Source organism: Tachypleus tridentatus, chromosome 9 (assembly GCF_004210375.1).
Source record: "Tachypleus tridentatus isolate NWPU-2018 chromosome 9, ASM421037v1, whole genome shotgun sequence".
Classification (NCBI taxonomy): Eukaryota; Metazoa; Arthropoda; class Merostomata; order Xiphosura; family Limulidae; genus Tachypleus; species Tachypleus tridentatus.
In genome coordinates this window covers 40501783-40522469 of record NC_134833.1, presented here as the reverse complement: position 1 = coordinate 40522469, position 20687 = coordinate 40501783, and the positions used below count along the sequence as shown (strand labels likewise).

The 20687-nt window shown below is 32.6% G+C and overlaps 1 long non-coding RNA gene across 1 annotated transcript; it reads left to right on the top strand.

The window, feature by feature from the left end:
- The first annotated feature begins 1139 nt into the window (after nt 1-1139).
- On the top strand, nt 1140-19516 carry LOC143225114 (uncharacterized). The gene is made up of 3 exons (XR_013013619.1): nt 1140-1366; nt 18606-18823; nt 19259-19516. It is a non-coding gene; the product is annotated as an uncharacterized LOC143225114 (long non-coding RNA).
- Nucleotides 19517-20687: the final 1171 nt, after the last annotated feature.

Below are 20687 nucleotides of genomic sequence, written 5' to 3'. Positions count from 1 at the left end.
TAAAAATTGCAGTTAAAATCATAGAACTAATTGTCATTATTGAGTAACTTTGCACAAGAACGTTTGTTAGTTATCTTCATTTGTAACGAAAACCTACACGAACTTACAACGCTGTAGAAGTATTCATGCTTGTGGAAATGTTAAAAGAAGAAATAAAGTAACTTGTTATTGTTATGTAGACTGGAGATTGAATTATTTTCACCACATGATTCAAATTAATCGAGAAACGAAAAAGCAAAACAAAAACAAAACACATACACTAAACAATAAAATTGTAACCAAACTCAAACCATCCATTCTGTAAATTAATGCACAAACATCATCAAAGTATAAAAGATATCCATGATGTTTTTATATTCTAGTACAAATTAATGTACAAACGTTATTAAATTTCATAAGTAGCCCTTTGTTTTAATATTCAACTACCTTTAGTAATACCAGAATAATGCGCGATGTTTTTATTCCAATTCCTTATTATTTATTCATTTTTAAATTGCCAAATGTGGAGGCTTTAAACAAATATGGGCATACTCTTCTAAAGTAAAGGTGAAAAACACACCCACACAAAAGTCAAGATATTACCGTTTTTGTATGCGAGAACTTCACATCACATGTTTAAGTCCATGTTATCTAATTAAGTAATTAAAATATCAACGACGCACAAACAACACATTTTTAAAGTTAATAGGTCATGTTTGTGTATGGCCCATTTATTTATTGTGTGAATTTTTTTATAGTCCCAAATAATACGGAAATGAAACAATGGTAATTAAGTAATAAATCTAATAGAAATAAAATATTAGAAACTACAGTGATAAGAACAGCTTATGGAAAACAGAATATTTAAGCAAAACTAATAAAATCAAAAACAGATTAATATATGTAATTAAAAGAGTATTAAACAGGTTTCTTTATAATACGATAGTGGTTATAAAATACAGCCAGAAATCTGGAAGACATATGCTGCACATATAGTTTCGTAATAAATAAATATATTCTCAACACACAATATGCGTCACCCATATGCGTCTTTGTATTATATCTCTTTAAGCCAACCAAATGATTAGAACTTCCTGGAAATTCAGTGTAAATCACGCACGTACTTTCCTGTACATTAGTGCTATTCACCCGAAAACTTTAGGGTATTCCCAACGTTATGTTGTGTGGAGATATATAAACAGGTTCCTCAAACACTCCAGTTCGTATTTTCTCAGCATATACGAATAATATAAGCAGTTTACTGCACATCCTACAAACGTATAAACATTAGAAGCAGCAAGCTTATCAGTTATGAGTTCTTTAAAATTGAACTATTTGACAATAGTAATGGTCCTACTTTTTGCGTTCAGTGTATTCTCTCAACAAGGTAAGTACAGCTGTTGTCCATATTTTCAGTGTGAAAACTTTATGTATTAATGCTGTTTGATGTTATTTAAAAATTACGTTTTTAGATTAGATACACGATCTCTTATACGAGTAAAAGTAAAATAACGTACTTTATTACCCTAAACATAAGGAAAATTGTTGCATACGCAAATGTAGGGCTGCTTACCTTTATATTAAAGCACTAACTTCATCTTTAAAAAAAAACTACTAAGCTTTTATTTTACAGTACAGTTTATTAATGACAAATAACGTATAAAACGTATCAAGTTTTACTTTGTTTAATAACTTTCGATCAGACAAGCAAGCCATATGCTTATTTAGAGCAAAACTAAAAATCAACCTGATAGTGACAATGAGGGGCTACGGACAGTGTTTCACCCAAATATTTTTAAGTCCTATTTTCTATTTATTTTTAGTACTTTTTAAAGACATCTTGAAAGTTTGTTTATTTGCAATTTAAGATTTGTTTTCTTTAAAGTAAGAACTTAATTAGTCAGAAAAATTACTTCACAATAGTGTTTACCACCCTTGAGAATCTAATTAGGTAAGTAATTTGGTAATTATTGCTTATATTTTTCAAGATGAGAAACTGCACATTGTTATAAAACATTTAGCACTTTGTTACATAAAATTGGCGTTTCTATTAAAGTGTGCGTTTTCTTACAGCAAAGCCACATTGGGCTATCTGCCGAGCCCACTGAGGGGAATCGAACCCTTGGTTTTAGCGTTGTCAATCCGTAGACATATCGCTGTACTAGCAGAAGGCGTTTCTATTACAAATAAGTGATTATATTTCAGCAAAGCAATCGTCAAACACATTTTCCAGTCGAATGCAAGAGACAAAAAAAATTTAAATGATTGGAAAATACAAAAGACATTTGGAAAAGAAACAATTTTGTCTGAACACAAAAAATATAACAAGAATAACTTAGAGTAATTGTCCACAATTGAAACATCGTTCAAAATTATTTAATATTTATAAAAAGGTAAAGAAATATTGGTGGTCGACTTCATTCGATTACCACATTAAAGTCTTCTACGTAGTTATAATTTTTCACAAAGTATGCATCTTATTCTCAATCACAATAACGTCAAATTTTTGCAAAACTCTGTATTTATAAATAGGAATACAACATCAAAAGTTAATTTGTTTTAATGCGAGAGTCAGTAATCATGGAGGTAAGACATTGCCCTGGATCCGACAATCACTATTCTAACTAATCAAGTATTCTTTTCTAAAGTTTCTGAATAATTTTATTGCACGCTAATGGATATATTAACTCTTACCTTTCTTTACCAGGGCTGTTCTGTATTACTTTTACAAAGAGTTTGTTTTTTGGTATGAGCAGTAAACTTTTAAGTATTAAATATGACATAATTTGTCATTATGCCACTTGCCATAGGGAGGGTGTTTTACATTGGATCTTTACAAATTACAGCTAGCCTAAAGATTGATGTATCCACTTAAGATTAAAAAACTAAATTCTAATAAATGACTTCTTAGGTACACATCTTCCATTTTTCTTAATAGAACTTGCAACAATGTATGAGTAACAAATTCTAAAGTCAATCAATTTTTGCTGTAAAGTCATTCACATATTGTAAAGTTTTTTACAAATGTACCGGTAATGTATCAGACAAAAATCTGCACTCCATTTTTTAAAATTTTGTCTGAATTCAAATCACTATTCAGGGGTAGAAATAATAAAATGAAATTGCATTTACTCTAGGGAAATTTATCAGGAAGATAAATTGTATTTTTATTTAATTCGTGCAATATGCGCACTTTCATTGGTCATAACTAAAGGAATACGGTTAGACCATGCATTACCGATCGGGAAAGCCAATTAAAAAGATGAAAATTTTCAACCAATGTTACATTTTTCAGGAGTGGTGGAATATAATTGTTCGATCCCCGCTGTTAGTGTAATATAACTTACAAGTTACAAAATCATAAATCCAGTTACACTTAAAGGGGAACTTATGTACGAGTACACAGGGTTAGGAAAATATCAGGTGTAATAACTTTATAAGAATTTAATTCGACAAGTTAGGGCATTCTTGTTAATTTCGAACTACTTTGTTACTCAACGTGGCTTATGCTATTTTTGAAAGGAAAACTACTAAAATTATTTTCGTTATTGAAAATATACGTCCCGTCTTCTATATTCCTAGTTTCAATGTTATAAGCACACCTGATGTTTGTTATAAGCACACCAGATGTTATTCCCAGTGTTTTAAATTTTACAAATCCAATTTCTACAGCTTTTAAACAAAAGTCAGATTTGTTGGAAATATCCCTTCATTATGAAACGTTATTCTATTATTTTCTTGTGAAATATTTTAACGGCACTTTAAGAAGATAATACTGTTTTATTACTATTTATCTGCTCTGTAAGTGTACTGTAATCGAATTTCACCGAAGTTTACGAATGTTTACTTTCACAAATGTGTGCGTATTTGAGCACGAAGTATTAACTTTGTTTTCATTTTTAAGTTTCCTGAAATTTGATGTTGAGATATTTGAGATATATGAAGTGAAAAAATGTTTTCATTTGTATTTATTTACTCGAAATTTAATGTAAAAAAAATGCATAGAGTGGCGATGTTTTTAGACAAGCAGTTTGTTACCATGGGAACGCGTGTTTTATTAACACCTTGCCGAGTTTTTAATATACGCTTTTAGTACCCTTGTTTTGTTAAGTTTTAAATATATTTCCTTGCACGCGGTGATTTTCTTCTAACTATCTACAGGGTGGTCCGTAAGTCCCTACCTATCCATACATCTTATGTATCAAGTGTGCTGTCGCTCATTGGCTTACATTGGCCATATTTCTCTGAAAGAAAAAAAAAGAAACATTTATAACACATGCGTAATTGAATGTAATAACATATGGATGGGTAGGGACTTACGGGCCACCCTGTAGTTCTATACTGTCGTTTTTAAACTTGTTAATATTGGAAAGTAAACAACGATTCCGAAGATACAGTAGCGGGATAATTGCCTCCGTGATCGCACCAAACATGCTCGCTCTTTCAGCTGTGGGAACGTTATAATTTAACGATCAACCCCACTATTCGTTGGTAAAAGAGTAGCCCAAGAGTTGGCGGTGGGTATTGATGACTATCTGCCTTCACTCTAGTCTTACACTCCCAAATTAGGGACGGCTAACGCCGATAGCCCTCGAGTAGCTTTGCGCGAAATTCCAAAACAAACAAACAAAACTTGCGTTGTCGGAAAGGTTTAACATTTCCAAAGTTATTGAAATTATAAATAACTCTGCTTTTAAAAATAACGTGTATTTTGTAAGAAACCTCGATTCTGAATTTTCACAAATGTTGTGTTGTTTTTGTTTTCATTCATATGAAAGTTACATAAGCAATTAGTGATATAACCAAACGTTTTTTTTTTTTTCCTTGCGACATGGACTTGTAAACTCGCCGCTTTCGCGTGCCAAAACTTGTTTCGAAATCAAGTCGTTACGTAAAGTGGCGATGCTTTTGTGGGATTTAAACTGAAACGCACTACAGAGTGGCCCGTAAGTCCCTACCCATCCAAAAATCTTATGTATCCAGTGTATCTGTGTGGTGTCACCGGTATTCTTGCGCTCATGTACCCACGTACCTGTCACAATACGCTCTTCAAGTGTAAATGGGCTTACATCGGCCATGTTTCTCAGAAAAAAAATGAAAGAAATTTATAATACATGCGTAATTGAATATAACATAACATATGGATGGGTAGGGACTTACGGGCCACCCTGTACTTGTTAGGCTTTTCGTAGACTTAAAATCTAATACTGGTACTTGGCAAATGGGATAATAACATACGGGTAGTATGTAACTTCAGTTTCTTTGTCTTGAAATAGGTTTTGTTCAATACGAGTAGATTTGAAGTTAGCTCGTGCAGTAGAATGAAATATAAATTAACTCGGTGCTGGTATTTTCCACTTCTTTATTGAAACTGTTACAGGAAAATATGTTTAAAAACGTAGACATACTTGGTCCGGCATAGCCAGGTGGGTTAAAGCGTTCGACACGTAATCTGAGGGTCGCGGGTTCGAATCGCGGTCGCACCAAACATGCTCGCCCTTTCAGCTGTGGGGGGCGTTATAATGTGCGGTCAATCCCACTATATTCGTTGGTAAAAGAGTAGCCCAAGGATTGGCGGTGGGTGGTGATGACACTACTACTATATTAGGGACGGCTAGTGCAGATAGCCTTCGAGTAGCTTTGCGCGAAATTAAAAAATACTGAAATATTTTCTTTATTAAAATATCATTTTGAAAATAAAAAATACTTGATTTTCATTTACATCAAATCCAATTCATGTTTAACATGTTAATGTTGTATTTCAAGAAACTGCACGTCTCTGAGTGATTGTTAAAGAGTTACGATTTCTTTATTAAAGAACTGTTGGTACGAATATGAATGTTACAGAAGAAACGAAGCAGCTAAGGAAAAAATCGAGAAGAAACAAAACTGTATGGAGAAACTAAAGAAGTTTTAATATTTAGAATTTATATAAAAAAAACTTAACTGCATTCATATTGATAAAATAAACATCAAGATAAGTAGTAAATATTCCCTCCCTTCCTGAACTCAGTAGATAACACTTACTACGAACCCTCTTCTAGTTTTGTGGTTAAAAAATTAATTTAAAAGGTAATTATATATTATAATTAATTACTTTCATACTACTTCGTAATGTTTTCTATGCATACAAGTAGACTTGATTAGGCACTCCCATTTCTAGTATTTTATTAAAATCGTTGATTTGAGAACAAAATTAATTCCATATTATTAGAATTTCCGATTAAGAAAGATGTACGTTGCAGTTATACTGTAAAGTGTGCTAGTAGTTTATTTTGTATACTGTCTATTGAACCAATACTGAGTTATCGATAGCTTTCTCGTGCGTTTTGCAAGATTGTAACGAACAGTTGCATAAGCTATCTGTATAAATATATTTAATACACTGTAATAAATTAGTTGACGCCTTGTTATTTACACAGAAAGGGCAAAAAATCTGGCATCCCTTATTTATAGCTCATGTTAATAACAGTGTAGCAATGATTGTGGCAAAGAGTTGATTTGAAACAAGACATTGTTGAAAGTATCGCTACGTACACCCCTTATATTCTAAGGAGAATGTCGCATCGCACGTGATGACGTATCATCCTTTGTCATGAAATAAGTAAAAGCGTTTTGGATTATGAATTAAACATTTACTCAGTTTGTGTCAGTATAACGTATGTCAGTTTGTAATAAATTATTACTCTCGTGTACACTACTTTTATTTGAGGGGAAGGCGTCCAGAATTTATACCCAACCTGTACAATATGAGACACGTATATCATACAAAGCAACAGCGTTTTAAAGAAAATGACTGATTGATAAAGTTAGGCTAGCTGGTATAAAATACATGTTCTTCAGACAGTTAATAAATCATTATTTCGCTTTAGTGTCATACAAGTCTCTATAACAATTCGAATAAGATTACTAAAGAAAAAGGCAAGTTATATCGTTAAGATGTAGCTATTTAGAGAAATAAAATTAGTTGCTTTATATATCAGAAAGCTTTATCTCAATAGATATAATATTTATTCTCTTATAAACTTTACAGTACTCATACATGTAAGCATGCTTTTTCTGAGATACCAGGCAGGCTGTAGCACTGACAACGTTGGGTTGCCTCGAAATGGTATTTTAAATACCTTCCCAATGAGTCATCATAACTCTACATTACACAGTGCTTACTTTTACAACATCTACAGGGTGGCCCGTAACTCCCTACCCGTCCATACATCTTATGTATCCAGTGTATCTGTGTGCTGTTCCTCATTCTCGCTGCATAATATTATGCGACGCCATGTTCTGCAAGATATTTTCCTCAACATAGCAGGGGTTATTGTTCCAAATGTCGCGGTAACAGCTGCCTTACTCATAATTAGTATTATAACGTTGTTTAGACACAACATATGGATGGGTAAGGACTTACGGGCCACCCTGTAAGTAATCACTAAGTCGCTAGTTCTGGTAATATCTGTAAATATCTTAGCACAGAATTTGAATTTGTTGTTTTTCTTTCTGCTACTGCTTTTTTCAGTTTTTTTTATTAAACGTTAACTCAAAAACTAAAACAATGATATTAACCAATTTAACTGAGGTAACACAATTTAAAATTTAGTATCCACTTTTATAATTATTATTAACTAGTTGCATGTTTAACGCAAAAATAATATGTAATTTTCAGCGCAAACTATGTTACCATTACCCCCTTGAACTTAGCTTTCTTACAGACACCTTGTGTTGCTTAACAAAGCTAAGTATAGAGTGAAACAATAATTACTAGCCAATAAGAGATAAACACTGAATATTACATTTGGAACCTCATTGTACTTAGAAATTTGTTATAAATACAACCCTAGAATGTTTATTGAAACACTACATTAAAAAGAAAGTTTACAAAACAGGAAGTAAATCTAGGGATGGTTAATATCAATCATTTAAAAACAATTCATAATAGCACGGTTTTTTTGTGTGTGTATTGACTTTTTAATTAATTCTATTTTTGTTATTATGTTACGTATTACAAATTATTTCGGTCGAGTCTTCGATTTATTATATTACGTATGTTAACGTATTACTATTCTGAATTACCGGAAATTTGAATTTAGAATTTAATTAACTGTTAATGTGTATCAAATGTATAGTATTTGCCAACAGGACTGATGCACTCGACTTTCTTTCTTAACGCGTTTCAATATACAAATTTTAAAACTCGAAAAACAACAGAATAATTTGTAATAACTGTTATTACTAATAGTTGTTACAAATGATGATGGTTTATATGTAAGTTTTACAAATTTACACACAATACTGTGTCTTATACCCGATCTAGAACTGACTACTTTATCCACGATAATATGCAATTAATTCTGAATTAATATTTTCTTACTAACTAGCTGTCGTTTCTCGATAGCCAGCCTCAAAACGCTTACAAGTTTACTTCTTACCATTGAAGATATTTAATGTCGTCGTAGAAATTCCAATGTCCGAAGTAATTCGCTGAAGTTGAACGGTTTGCAATGCTAGAAATCTATCAACGTTCCTGGTCAAATTCTGTAGTTTTTCCGATTAATAGACAGTAATCACAATTATAGCTTCCTAAGCCTATAACACACTAACTGCAGCTGTCCAATAATAATCTTATTTTTGTCTCGGCGCGTCGGTTTCTATATGATAATCACATGAGTTATTCGGCATTTCAACAATATAATAGCGCGTTTTCACAAAACAAATATTGTCAGTTCTCACTTTGAAGACTTTTCTACCAATTCCGAGAATAGGTGTACTTGCACAGTCAAGAAAGACGTCGCATACAAAAAATAATAATATATAGAAACAAGCGTAGGCACTAAAATAAACTTATAATTATAAATCCGTTACCTTGTTAATATTCTACCACACTGCGTGTCTGTGTTATTATATAGGGAAGATACAACTACCATCACTGTTATATTGTTTGCATTGTTTTTGAACTATAGATATTAGCCATCCCTACATTTAATTCACTTCTTTCAAGTTTTTCATTTCTTGTATATAAAGTCTGGTCTTCTAAATTTAGTAGCTGTTACATAATATTATACTATACCACAATCGGATTATGTCTATCTCTTATCACCTGATTGAAGCCCATTAAATATCTCATCAGCCCTCCCACTTAAGAGAAGCTGGAGCTCTCGGCATTAATTTTACTTTTTTGAAGTCTTTTTTTTCCTTTTTTCATTTTGAACTTTATATTTGACCGAACCGTTATTTTCAAATAACGTATTTGTCAACAGTTGTGACGTTGTTATTTTTAATTATTACTCACGAAAATTGTACCGTAGTTATGATGACTCTTGAATGGGAAAGAAAGTTGATCTTGATTGTGGAGAACCGGTTGTGTAAAGTTAATGTTTGTAAATTATTCGTGTAAAATAAGTATTCTGTTAAGCTTTCTTGGTGTTACTGTAACACTGAAGGCATTTCTTTTCTGGAAGTACGATGGAAACTTGCCAAATTACTTAGATGCATATAGTTATTTTTGAGTTCTGCGCAAATAAAGCTACACAAGGGCTGTCTGCGCTAGTCGTCCCTAATTTATCAGCGTAAGACTATAGTGAATGGAGCTAGTCATTACCATCTACCACCAACTGTTGGGCTAATCTTTTTACCAACGAATAGTGGGATTGAACATAATATTATAACGCTCCCAATGATGGAAGGGCGTGCATGTTTGGTGTGACGGGGATTCGAACCCGCGACCCTCAGATTACGAGTCGAGCGCCCCTAACCACCTAGCTGTTTTAAGTAGTTGTTGTTTTAAGTAACTTATAATGTTTGATCTCGAGTCAGATATTCTACTTTTCTGGAGAAAGATTAAAAATATTTTAGGTACATTATGCTATATTATGTTCTTTTTGGCAACGGTAAAACAAAAACTTTATCACTTAAGCCGACTAGTTTTCAGTAAAACAAATAGGCTCTCTAGGCCTAAACTCTATCCATTCTCAACCTACTGGTTTCGTTTTCCGCTTCCTTTTATTTATCTACACGTGTCCTTGATAATACGATAAAATTTCACAACTTCCACGCGTTCTTCCAACGTTAAGAATATTATAGTTGTCTTGTAAAAACAACGGTAAAACACAAACGTGACTTAAGATCATTGTAGGAACGGGACTGAATTTATTATAATAGGGTGCACACACATATTTTATTACGAGCAAATCTCTAGTTTAACGCATAATATCTCAATTCTAAACTATAACTTCGCTGAAGTTTAAAACTTTTAAACACTAATTAATTTAATGGTATATTCTTTAATTTTTTAAATAATTATGAAACATATAAATTCTATATTTTAAAACTGCGACATGGGGAAAAATACCAAACTTCGCTTCTTGGAAATGACCCTTCTGTTTGAATGTTTAAATCACTTTTGAAATGCATTTAAAACCTACTTTATTGAATAACTTATACATAAAAAGACACATCATGTAATTTATTAAAATTCGAATTTAAAAAGTGGAGAAAAGGCGTTCTTCCCATATGTTACATACATATTAGGCCATATCAAAACGGTACATGTATTGGTACTAAGAAAAGCTTTTTCTCTCTGAGGATGCATTTCGTAGTAAAAAAGTTACCATGTGATCTGAAAGCAAACTAAATTTTTCCTCATATTAAAAAATAAAAATACCTTATAGACTAACTCGACATCGTTATTATTTGAACAAAACTTGCACTACAATAGAATTCTACAAATCAAAGACCGTAAATAAAATTTTTATCATTTTGACTTGTTCCTCATAATACTGTAATAAAATATTCAAACACATTGTGGAAAATAAAGATATTGCTGCTGTTTAATTTGCCCACCCTTTTCTGATTCACAATATTTAACTTCCGGTTTATATTAGGGTTAAAATAAGTTTTCCGTAGAAACAAAATTCAAGAATATTAAATTTGAGACATTGAATGTACCAGATTCAGACAGTCTAAATTTTGACCATGTCTCTACTGCAAAATGGGCTACTTTGAACTAAAAGTGACGCAACAGCTTCTCACTTTCGATCCACCTTCCACTGTCTTACAATAGTTTTCTTGGGTAATGAACACTAGTAAAAAATCCTCGCAGAAATTTTGTTAATTTTAACCAGTTTTGTTCTCCATATTTTCAAGAGAACAAAGAGAGAAGAATAAAGTATCCTTAACATAAGCTGCAAAACGTTTAAGGTAAGATGTATTTAAAGTGCATTACAAGAGTTTCAAAACGATAACCCATTATGGATTTAGAATTTATTTTTACTCGTAGACTTGCGCTAAGGATAGATCTGGATGTACATACACTTGATTGTGTAAGCATTATCATATTCAGGAGAAACCAAAATGGCTGCTGTTATCTAATTCTTTAGAAGAGTGTTTCTGTTACTTTGAAAATATAACTTACAACAATATGTGTATTAAATGCATCATGCATACCAATGTTTTAACTTAGGTTTTAGTTAGAGGGCACATGATGTTAAGATTAAGTTCTTAAAAGTATACCAAGGATACCTAAAATGCTAACAAATGACGTCAGGAATCTAGTAACCTCGACTATATTATAAGACTTTGGTACATCAGTTGAAATGCATCAGTGTGGATAAGAAGGTGGTGGTGTAGTATTTATTGGCAAGTTATTGAGCTCTGATCGAGAATGTAGTGAAGTACTTAGTGCGTAGAAGATCTTGGTCTAGTAAAGTTAAATAGAAACCTCTATTAAACGTTATTAATGCACTAGGCTTACAAGCTGTATCGAAATAAACGTATCCTGTGGTAAACATTATTGGAAACTAAATTAATTCGTCATAGTTACGTGAAATGGATTTTGAATTACTTTCACCAAATCATTTAAAAGAACCTGCCCGACGGAAGAATACTCTACAATCATAATTTGAAAACTGGTTCTCACTATGTATTTGTAATAACTATTATTGTAGACAACAATTATATTTATCAGTCTGACCACTTTGAGTAACTGTAAACCTTTCTTATTGCAATGGAATTAATACAGATATCAAATCTACGTGTTACTGTTTTAGTTATATCAATTTAAATAACTCGCTAGCGATAGGATTTACTACTTTTTTTTTTTTTTTTTAACCACTGTGGTGTAGATAAGTATTCAAAGGTGTTTCAGGCAAACACCGATGATGACAATTACGTAAAATATATTTAAGGCTTTTGATTTTCGGTTTTAAATGATTAAATTATCATTGTATGAGTGGGAGTGGGGATAAAGCAAACTTTGTATATCCCGTAAACTCCGGAAAGTTAGTGGAAATTATTATCCACTTTAACTTATCCCTCCCCAGTACGGTTGTGCAATGTCCGTCCATCCTGATTTGCATCTAGCATTGATTTCATATGAATACTTTAAAGGCATCTGAACCATTTACAGGTAGCAAAGGTTAAACGAACATAGAAGTAATTTTTAAGGGTAATAAATCATGTGATAGAAATTAAAGTGAGCAGTGTTCAATAAAAAAATTTGGAGAAAATGTCGTAAAATAATTTATCATTTTTTTATATAATAATTTATCTTTATCAAGCTCAAAAATTGTAAAGAGGCAGCACCAACAAATCTATATAATAAATTTCGGTGTCTGCGCGCGCGTGTGTGTATGTGTGTTACTTAACACCTAAACCTACTGGTCTCACCGACCTCTAGGTTTTAGTAAACAAATCGTCTGGGTTCTCCACAAAGTTTTGGCAAAAACGTTTTTATTGGGATTAGATGAAGGCGGACCTCAAATTTGGCATTGATTTACATTAGGGCACATAAATAACTAGGCCTACTAAATATCATTTGTAACTTTGTTAAATAAATCAAATTTGCATTATAGAGACAATGATAATTAAACTGATAGTTTAAAATAGTAGAGCAAGCATTAAAGTTTATTACGTATTATAATCATGTTCGTACGTTCTGTATCACGATTTATCACCGTAAATTTTAATTTATAAGTTAATTAAATGTTGATACATATTAAAGTTGTGATATTTGCCAACAAGATTGATACACACAATTTTCTTTCTTAACACAAATATATTTTAATATACAAACAACAATAAATCCATAATAACGGTTATAAATAATGATTTATATACAAAAGTCTTACAAACTTTCATACAATACCGAGTCTGATCTGAAACTGAATATTTTAACAACGGTTCACGATGAGCGGCATGACCAAGTGGTAAAAGCACTACAGTCGTTATGTGAGGGTCGCAGCTTCGAATCTCTGTCACACCAAACATGTTTCCCCTTTCAATTGTTGGCCAATCCCACTATTCGTTGGTAAAAGAGTAGCCCAAGAGTTGGCGGTGAGTGGCGATGATTAACTACCTTCCCTTTAGCCTTGTACTTTTAAATTAGGGATGGCAAGTGCATATATCTCTTGTGTAGCTTTGCGCGAAATTTAAAACAAACGGAATCACGATGAGCGAATTAATTTTGAGTTTATATTGTTACACTTTGCTTGATGGTTAACCTTACGCCGTTTACAAGCTGATTTTTCTCAAACGAATATATCTAATGTCCTCATAGAAAAACTAACGACCGAAGTTAATTCATTAAAGTTAAACGGTTTGTAATGGTCAAACTCTATAAACCTTCCTGGTCAAATATTTGCAGTTTTCTAATTAATAAGCATTTATCATAATTATAGCTTTTGAAATTTATAGTATACGGAATGTAGCAGGCCAACAATATTATTGTCTCTCCGCGTTTTACGGTAGCCACCTTATATACTTATTGGGCGAGATTCTAGAAAATTCACTTGTCAACAGTATTCGAAGAAACTAGTGATTTCGTAATATATATTATTGATTCTCGAGAATTTTCTACAAATTTAGAGAACAAGCGGGCCTTGTGCAGTACACATTTAACAATATAAGTTGCATATATTTCTGAATTTTTAATATATGTATATTAAATTGAAACAAACGTAGATATTAAATAAATGTATAACAGTTAATCTGTTAAAATCTGCGCTGTAGTTGTCCAGTAAATATGGGATTCTTATTGAAATTTGTGGTTCCTGTTTAATACGGATTTATAATTTTAGCTTTGGTGTACAGACATAGCTATGTGTCATGTTGGATAGAAAACTTAAGAATATGCAGAAATAAATGTAATTATAGAAGTTTCTCGATTTTCCAGAAAAAGTCAATTTTAACTCGTTTTTCAGATAAAACCACAAAGTATAAGAAACAATATCACCATGTAATTATACTTGGTACCTATAGAAGTATCCGAAAAAAAAAGGAATTGTAAACTAAGAAATTACCATGTTTAGAAGAGATTTTGGACATCCTAAATTGGAATAATTATCAAGAAATCTAAAAGTACAAAATAGATCTAAATATTCGTATCTTTTTTCTTTGTGCTTAAAATCGTGCATTGTATGATATTTTATTTACAAATCTTTTTGTATTTTTGAAGAAATTGATTCGGGAATGTATTTGAATGAAGCGTTCGTTGTTTTGACAAAGATGTTAGGCATTAAAGCCAAACTTGCGGGAAACTGATGACTGGGAATTTGGTTCATAAAACTGAGTTTTTGAACTTAGTGGAATCTAAGGCAGTTCAGCCTCTCAGAATAATAAATTCTGTTGGCCTGCCAAGTTCCAAATTTCACTCTATCTTGACGTACCCAGCTCTGTTTTTCATGTTCATTGCTGCTTTATATGACCCAGTAGGTTTCCGTGTCTACTGTTCTGTGCTTATACGAGTAAAGGAGGAAACGGTTATTATTTATCGTGATGAGCGGCCAGAAAACTTGGAGAAAGTCACTATTGTATGTATAGAAGTAAAGAAGAAAAATCAGTGTCTAATGATGCAAAATGCGAACACATTATGAATATCTGTCTTTTGTCATTAATATTCTGTTTCATGTTCAAGTGAAAGTTTAAAGCTTTTCATTAATGTATGTAGTAAGTTTTTATTTCATGTGGTATGCATTAACAAAATACAAGGCAAAAATATAATAACTAGACGTACTTGTGCAGAGTCCCCAGAAAGGTTCAGTTTTAAGAGTAAAGGAAACTAAAATTAAGAGTAACAAATGTTTTTATGTTTTGCTTTTCGGTTTTTATGTTGTGTTGTACCTGACAAAGTGCTTGATTTTTCTCGTGATATGTGGGATGTGCATGTTTCACTCGCGTTGCAACCGTATAAATTACAACGTTAAGCGTCCCTTTGTGTGACGTCATTTTAGTATAGACTGACCTCCGAACATATTACACTAATAGAAAAATGATTCCCCCAGGCGACTTTCGGCCTCTTTCAGAAAAATAATCCTGAATCTACTTGCAATATTCTTTACCTCTAAGTGGCTGTTGTAAGACATCACAATATAAATATAAAAGTAATTATTATTATTACTACTACTATTGTTTTAATTGGGAATGTTCAAACTCAGTTTCCAATGTAGTAATTTTTCAGCTTGTGATACTTTGTTTCAGATATTTCTGGAGACGTGAAGTATAATTATATGCTAATACTGTCTTCTATGTCCACTTCCTATAGTCTATCGGTAGTCAGTAAGGAGAATAAACTACCTTTATATTAATGTTTTAGTCTACCTGTTTTCTTTCTCTCGAGATCAAACGCCCCAACACTAAATACGCAGATTTTCTAGCAAGTAGTAGTTCTTTCATCTTTGTCAATTAATGAAAAACTGGACAAAGAAAGCGCCCTCGGTAAATTCAGTGAACGGACAAAACTGCTGATATCAGACCAGGAAGTGTATAGATTTCGAACATTACAAACTTTAGTGAATTAACTTTGGGCGTTAGTATCTTTACGAGGATATTCGATATTGTCGTCTGAAGAACAAAGCTAGCTAGAATGCCCGTCAAGTGAAGTGCATCGGTGTAACAATATAAAATTAATTTTCTCGTCATGGGCCTGAATCGTCGATAAAATATTCAGTTCCAGATCAGATAGAAGACTGAATAATGTTTGTAAGTTTATAAAACTCTTGTATATAAACAATCGTTTTTAATAACGATTTATTATAAATCGTATTGTCTTTTGTATATTAAAATATATTTGTAGTAAGAAAGAAAATTGGGTATAAATCTTGTTGGCAAATATGATAAATTTAATACATATCGACATTTTAATTAGCTTCTAAATTTAAAATAAAAATTTCCGGTCATTAGGTTTCCGTGAGACTCATCCGAGATAAATTACAATACGTAACAAGATGTCTAAACTTAAACGATAAACTACATTTACGATTTACACTATAATTTATTATTTCGTATCGTCAGCACGAAATTAATATATTAACAAAACAAAACGGAACAATTACAATGTGCACTTTCATTCCTTTTCACGTTGACAGATATCCTAACCCTATTAAAAGTGACCTAGCTTCAAATAAAACGACAACGTTGCACCATTCTAATCATGTGGGAAAGGATATATAGGTGTAACCGGAAGGGCTGTTGGCACAATAACTTCTGAATGTAAACTTCCAGTGTGTGTTTTTATTTGTTAACTATGCTACCATTCGAATCGTATGACCACGTCATTTCACGAAAGTTTTTTGGAACCGCGATGACGCAACGGATATTAGATCAGTACAAAAGTACATTTCATATTGTAATATTTAAATTTGAGGTATAGCCCCGAAAGTAAATGATTTCCAAATTAAATGCCCCGCTAACTTTGTGGCCATGATTAAAGTATGGGGGGGGATTCTATAAATGGAATAACATTTTTACAAACTAAGCTTCAGCATATAGTTTTAATCGCATTCATTTTTAGAAGGAGGTTCTTTTTTTTTTTTGTAAATAATTTAAGGGTGAATCACATTTCTGTGTATCGAAATCAAAAGGGAGTTAGCGTCGAGTCTCTGTCGATGTTTGGTCGTGTGTGCGCGACCTGGAGGGGCAGGTTAAACCAATACCTCTTCCTTCCTTCTTTACCATTGTTTATAAACTGCGAAAATGCTACGAAATTATCCAAGAACTCAGTGAACATTAATTAATGCAAAACAATTTGTAAAATTGATAATATTTACTTCTTCCAATCCATGTCCGTGAAGAGACTATCTATAGGGTTTAGTGCAATTTCACTGTTTCTTAATTTGGTCATATATACTTACAAACAGTCCCATAGTAAAGTGGCTTTTTCACGTTAACATAATAATCAACGGATTCTTTGACATATATAAACCTACTAAATACACAAATGATACTTTAATTATAAGCAATATATTGGTGTCTAGCATAAGCGGTCTAGTTTCTTTCACAGAAACATTAAGTATATCGTCATCCTCTATGATCAGCGATCTATTTTGTAATGAGTCGAGTTTACACACATTTTTATTAAGGTCTTGGAATGAGTCATCGGCGAGACTATTTTTGTTTGATGTTTAATTTTAATATATAAAGTTTGTATCTGTTGCTGTTAATACTCTGTAAAATATGGTGATTATTGTGCGCTGTAGTTTCTTTGTGTGTTTGGTGCTGCGTTAGTCCAGGCATATCCCATAACTGGTATTATTGTTTATAAATTTTTATTGTTTCCTGATGTGGCTGCTGTGTTTTTTACCTGTTTAATCTTTTAACATAATTTGCTCGTCGTCATACCTTTTTCTTAATTCGGATAAGATGTACATTCCACTTTAATTCTTAACAATAATTTATAACTACATATTTTGCCGGTGTGATAACATTAGAAGAGTTCCGTTTTGGTATACTTCAGGACGACTTCTTAATGTCTTAATCCCCCAGCGGCACAGCGGTATGTTTGCGGACTTGTACTGCTAGCATCCGGGTTTGGATACCCGGGGTGGGCAGAGCACAGATAGTCCATGGTGTAGCTTTGTTCGTAATAAGAAACAAACAAACCTTTTAAAATGTTTTAACGAGTTTTGAGGGAAAAACAAGATTTGTTTTAGAACAATTTGTAAGAGTTGGAAAATTCTTCCAAATCGCCACGTCGTCTGCAAATTGTGATGCTAAATTAAAATGTGGATCATTTAGCGGCAGGTTGCTTAAATACCTGACCAAAAGGATAGGATTAACTCCTACTCTTGGCTCGGCAATGAAATCCTTAGAGTAGGAGCCCCTCCACATTTCGTAAGAAACTGTATAACCAGCGAATAATATCCGTTCGTTATTTTAACTGTTTTAATTTATAGCTTAAACTGTTATGCCATTCACTGTCTAATGTTTTCTCTCTCTCGTGTAGAAAGAAAGCAGGCCTCATAACATTTCCTGTAATTAAAACTATTCGTTAGGGTTCGGTTTAACAAACGATGTTTTTTCCGAAACCATTTTGAACTTCGGATAGTTTTGATGTGGGTTACAGAGATGTGGAGATTCTATTGCTAAGAAATCGAGAGGAAGACTTTACTTTCTGTGTTCGGGCAATTTTTGAAATTTTATCGTTACAACCGTGACAGAAGTGACCTTGAGCACATGAAACCTGTTATAACATTTCCTTTATTTTAGGTCCACATATCTATTATTACAAAAATAGAGTAGTTGTTTCACTACTCTAAGTGTGGTTGGTAGAACATTATTGTAGAGCAGTTTGTGTAATACCTGGTATATGTATTTAAATTAATAGTTGTAAGATTTTAACTCGTATGAATTTTCCACAGATGTTGCTGAACGCTGTCTTCAGGCCCCGGATCGAGGCAACGGGACTGGTTTCCATTTTATGTTCTTTTTCGATCGGCCTTCGAAGTCCTGTCGTAAATTTGTGTATACAGGGCGCGAAGGAAATTCTAACCGCTTTAGTACACTAGCAGACTGCTTAATCGGGTGTTTGAAAGTGTAGCTCACGTGAGAGGGCACTTTTTCTTTTATTACTAATCAGGTAAGTTAAAGACGTCTCGACTCGGTAAGCGTGTCGGGTAATTATAATATTGCCCACTGTATTCGACTTGTTAACTTTAAACATACTGTTTGCGTAACCTATGTAAGATTTGTTTTTCACATTTAAACAAGCTGAAGTATCTAACACGTAAAATTCCTATTTGTTCCATAATTCATTTAGCATTTACCTAAATTTGTAATATTTTCTTGAACCTTACATTTAAAAACTCAGATCTAGACAGGTATAACATTAAAACAATCTAATTTAAGTTGGAGTATTTCAACATTACCTCAACCTATACATGTAAGAATAATCAGACCAATTTATTTCATTTTTCTAATTCTTTACTTAAGTATAGCAGTACGCTAGTAGTTTGATATGAAAAGAGAACACGTCAGAATTTGCATAATAATAGTTTTGATTTTTTTTCTCCAGGTATAATAGTTACTAATTGTCCAGAAGTGTCTGTTACTATACTTACTCTGATGTTTACAAGCTATGGATTAACATCAAGTGGAATGTTTCATACCACCATTTTTAATAATTTGTCATCGTCGGTGAAGGTTGCGAGATGGAGGGAAGATTAGTAGAAGCTTAAATAATCAGAACTTCTTCTTTTTTTTTTTTTTTATAGAGAAGTTCCTGTATGTTTTGTAAACACAGATTCTGTAAATAAACTAGGAGTACCAAATACCCTTAAGTGTTATTTTTGCATTGGACAGTGTAAAAACACTAACTTAATAAATCGGTTATTATATTAGGGACACTGTAAAATTTAAAACAAAAAATCGGATACTTTTTCTGCCCATACGTTTTTGTTTTTAAAAAGTTTATAGCATTCTAAAAGAAACGTTTTATAAGTGTAGTATGTACACTAATAATAAACAGTTGCCAAATTAAAAACTTTTAAGAATGCAACTTATTGCTAAATGGCTAAGGCAAAGATCACAACAATTCAGGCATAGCTATTAATAATAATTCAATTACTGGCCAGAGGGACAGCAATCAGCAGATTTCGTAACCGAGGTTTTGAACAAAATAACAGTAATGTGTTCAGTAGCAATATGGAAACTTCAATCTACAGCCTGACACTAGGTCTCATCTGATCCGTTATATTTTGACAAACATGAAAAAAACAAACTCGCCAGGCATCTTTACCTTTCAAATACATTAATACTTCACATGCTATTAGCATTTTTTAAAAAAGTAATTTAACTTTAAAAAGAAATAAAGCTACATCTAACTGGTATATCTAGTAAGATATTTTCTCTTTACTTCTAACATTTCATCAGCTCTGACTGATTAACAGTGTAGTTGCTATTTATTTGAACTACTTCATATGATGCAGTGTGAAAGTTTATCCATTTTTATAACCTTCAAGAAATGAATTTTGCTTAATACAATTTCCGAATACCTAAACTGAAACGACTAATAGTGATTTTAAATTAAAATAAGTTAAATGTTTAACAATTCCTGGATAGTTTCTACACAAGTGGTTATTTCATTTTATTGGAATTTCTGGTCAGTCCATCCCACATTAGCTTATTACAATCCCCAAATGTGACCTTTAAGTCATCTGAGAAAAGCAAACACTCCCGATTGGAAATACTGTCTGTTATCTGCTGAACATCTTTTGAACCATTCTTCCATTCTTATTTATACAGATGGTTCAAAATCAGGTGACTGTGTGGGCTCAGCCATGGTTTCTTGTGGTTCGGTGGTTGCTCGCATAATCCCCTCTACAGCTTCTGTGTTCACTGCTGAACTGTACGCCATTTCTCTTGCCCTGGATCACATAGAAGCTAAGCAGTACACAAACCGCACTATTTATACTGACTCGCTTAGTTCTCTACTTGCCCCGAAA